The sequence below is a fragment of the Somniosus microcephalus genome, chromosome 1 (genome assembly GCF_052327205.1).
Source record: "Somniosus microcephalus isolate GS21.2 chromosome 1, FLI_Smic_1.0, whole genome shotgun sequence".
NCBI classification, from domain to species: Eukaryota; Metazoa; Chordata; class Chondrichthyes; order Squaliformes; family Somniosidae; genus Somniosus; species Somniosus microcephalus.
Genome location: NC_140987.1, coordinates 249,469,499 through 249,473,410, shown reverse-complemented (window position 1 = coordinate 249,473,410; position 3,912 = coordinate 249,469,499). Strand labels below are relative to the sequence as shown.

Below are 3,912 nucleotides of genomic sequence, written 5' to 3'. Positions count from 1 at the left end.
TGGGGCTTTTGACTGTTTATAGCAAATCACAGCCCTCAGAGAATTTCTCTGAGTAAGTGCTTCTTGGTTGTTTATACCAGATACAACCCCAGGCAGAGTTTCAGCCTGTCCCACTTAATCTAACTGCTCATTCCCAATTGCAGCTCATCCCCCAAATTACTGGCGTGAGGTTTTGAATCCCACTTCCCCCACTACGGTTCTACAACGCGAATTACAGCTTGGACATTTGTGACAGATTCAAATTGCAGTAACCAGAAGCAGACACCGGATAAAAGATACAACTCACTTTATTTGGACACGTGAAACACAAGCAAGGCAATAATCTCAGTACCGAACTCCACACAGCACTTCCCACTGAAAGTTCCTTGATGTCTTTAAACCTGAACAAGTTCTTAAAACAGCACCTTAAACATAGAACTTTAAACTTAACCAATCGTTCTGGGAAGGGAAAACATAGGGTGAAACCGAACTAAAATGACCTTAAACCCTATTCCTATTACCACAAGCCTCCCATCCACCTATCACTAAGTGGGGTGATCCTCATTGAGGAAAGCTCATACTCACAGTCCCCTTTCGTACAGTTTTGAAAACGCTTTTGGTCCGGAACAGCGCGCTTTTCTCCCCCCTCGCTCTCCGGTCTCTGGTTCCGATGCCTCCGTGGTCCGCGGGCTTCTTCTTCCTTCCTTCTCGTCGGGCGTTCCTTCGACTCTGCCTCCACACGCACATGCTGTCTGTGAGATTCTCACCCCAGTTATACTGTATCTGGGCTTGAGAGTCCTTTGTCTTTAGATACCAATAATGGTCCGGTGATGGCTGTCCCTTTGTGTCCGGTCCGGTGCTCAAAGTGTGAGTAGGTGCGAAGTGTAGACTAGATTGTCCGTTAATCCTTTTCCTTTGTCTTGTTTGGCTTTGGAAGCTCCTGGCTCTGACCAGTCTGTTCCCTCTTTGTGAGGTTTGTTTTGGGTTGAGCTCTTGCCCTGTAGAGGTGTTGCATCTGGTGTTTTGGGTTGGGGTGACCAGGGCCTTTAGATGCTAATGGCCCCCAGTTCACCCTTCCTTCTGCAATGTTCTGTCGGTTGAGAATGATGTGTTGCCTTTTTAAAGAAAATGTTTTTCATGGGATCCAAAAATTCCTCCTTTCCGGGGTCCGGGGACCCCTTCCAACTCTGGGTAGAGGTTCTCGTATGGCCTCTCTCCAACTGGGAGACCCCCACCTTCCCCTCAGCTTAAACTAGAAATTACCACGCACACACATTTCAAAATCACACAGTTTAAACAGGTTTCTGGGGAAATGCCCCCTTCTTAGCTCGGGCAATCCGCAGCTTTCTGGGACCCTGCTGTGTCCTTGGGATCCTTGTGACCCTTACAGGCCCCCGTTTGACACTCTCCAATATAGAGTGTCACCAAGCGAGGGAGCAAGGATCCTGGTTTCCTTACAAAGTAAACAGACATTTTGTTAACACTCTAATTACAAATGTACATATCTAGGGTACACACACAATATCCAAATAACATTTCCCAATACACCAAATCACTCCACACATTATTTCCATTATACACTGCTCCGTATACGACTTTTCTCTGCTTTGCGTCACAGTCCTATTTGGCTTTTCCATCATTCTGTAACACAAAACAGAGGGCCTTGCCTTAGGTTCACCCAGGCTTGGCTCGTATAACATAATATCCTCAAAAATACTCTTTCACATCATAATTTATTACAAAATGTTACAATCTTAGTTACACAATGTACTCTAAAATTATCGCAAGCACGGAGAGGGTCCTACGCTTCTGCTCAACTTGGAAACTCTTTAAACTTACTTAACAAACTAGTTAAATTAACAAAACTTAAAATACACCTTCCAAGCATGCTATATACACACACATAGCTATAATACAAATACCGCCCGTCTCCGGACGGCCAGTCTAATCTCTGGCACTGTCGCAGATTGCTGCTGGCTGCAGCGAAGCTGGACTGCCTCCTGTCTCTGGTCCCTCGCAGCTTATGGCTGTTGAGTGGGGGCCTCTGTTCTCTGGCTTTTCCCTGGCTCGGGAGACCGCCCTACTCCACTGTAAAGTGGGTGACCATGCTTTCTTAGGCTGGGGCACCCACTGAGACCTTCTGAGGGGTGTCTCTACGGGGGAAACTTTGGCTGGCGGACCCTGAGCTTGGGTCACAGCCCCAGCTGGCTGGGAACCTGCTCCCCCATGCCCAAATAGCCCGCACTGTATAATGTACCTGGCAGCCTGCTGGTACAAATCTCTCTCTCCTGATCCAAAACCTGGTGTCAGCTCCCCTGCAAGAGGAATTGCTATCCCTGCACCCCCAGGGTCCCACATCATGGGGAAAACCATCCTAGAGGCTGGCTGGGAAGCTGGTCCCTTTAAACAGGCGAGTGCGCCTGCGCAAACCTCCTGCAAAAGAGCCACTGTGGTCCCGCCGGCAACTGCGCATGCGCAGACCTCCTCTTCGCAAAACTCTCCCCTCGGGCGCGCGACCGCGCCTGCGCGGGAGAACTGAGTAAGGGCCTCTCGGAGTTCTGGGTCCGCGACTGCGCCTACCCGGTGTTGGGGAACCTTTTCCCTCAGGCGCTCGACTGCGCCTGTGCGGGAAAAGTTAAGAAAGTCCGCTGGAGGTACGTGCTGTGGAACCGCATTTGCGCGAACCTGATCCTGGCAAAACTCTCCCTTCAGGCGCATGACTGCGCCTGCGCAAAACTTCTGCTCAGACGACTGGGAGATTCCCGTCTCCAGACCAGCGACTGCACATGCGCCGGCAGTCTCCAAGCGATCTGTGAATGGATGGGCAGCAGCCTGCTGATTTCTGATCCCAGGCTGCTGTTTCTCCATTTCTAAGCCACATAACCTTTCCAAATTTAAACTTTGGTTTGAATTAGGGTTCCCCTGGGGTAGGGAAGTGTCCCAATTTGTGGGCTGGACAACTTTACCCTTAAAAGAAGCCACAGTGCCTGTCTTTACAGGCGGTGAACTTGAACTTGTCTGGTGGGCAAACTCATGTTCTCTTACCCGGGTGGCTTTAAATGGGGAATTTTGGACTCGGACCTGCCTTTGGTCTGGGTCCAAAACTATCCCCTGTGTGCCTCCCTTGTCCCGGATTTCTGCTACTGGACCTGCTCTACGGTGGCCATGATCTACTTCCTCAATCCTTAGGTCCCAGGCCAGCTTATAAGCTGCCTTTACCTCCCTAACCTTCTCCTCCTGCTCTGTTACTTCTGAGGTGAGGCGGGCATTCTCTTCCCGCAGCCTCATCTCACTCCTCTTTGCTTCTATGATTTGGTACTTTAGGAATTCTATCTCGTTTCTTGCATGGCTTTTTCCCTCGCTAGCTCCTTGGGCGAGGTGTGCAATTTCCTCCTGTAGCCTCATCTCACAGTCCCTTGCCTCTGCTACTTCCTGCACAAGGCGCTCTATAAATGCCTGGCATTTCGTGGCCTCTAGTGTGAGGCGTGCATTCTCTTCCCGCACCCTCAGACCACTAGCTCTAGCCTCATACACCTCTCTCAGGCGTTCTACCTCTGCCTGGCATTTTTCAAGCTGGGACTCCCGATTCTTGGCATCTTTAACCTCCTCCTTGACTTGGGCGAATGTGTTCCTCCCTATCTTACTATCAGAGGAGAGGTTGTCGGCCACCTCCTCTTCCAGGGAAAATAGTAGCATCTTGGCTCTCTCTCCCTGGTCGCAACCGTTTAAATCCCCCGCCTGCTCTACTTTAAGAAAGTGAGCAGTGGCATCCCCTTTATATCCCAGTTTAGAGAAGTGGGTGACCATCGCCTGTAACTGAGGCACAGAGTGGGGCAGAACGAAACGGCTAGTCACTGCTCCCGGGACCCCATTTACAGCTGGACCAAATTTAACGTGGGCGACGGGACACACTGGCCCTGGTCCCACCGGCTT

At 50.4% G+C, this 3,912-nt stretch overlaps 1 long non-coding RNA gene across 1 annotated transcript; it reads right to left on the bottom strand.

Annotated features, from left to right (window-relative positions):
* Window positions 1-271: 271 nt before the first annotated feature.
* Window positions 272-2,735, bottom strand: LOC147124702 (uncharacterized). The gene is made up of 2 exons (XR_015078851.1): window positions 2,237-2,735; window positions 272-1,620 (listed from the first exon to the last, which is right to left on the bottom strand). It is a non-coding gene; the product is annotated as an uncharacterized LOC147124702 (long non-coding RNA).
* Between the last annotated feature and the right edge of the window lie 1,177 nt (window positions 2,736-3,912).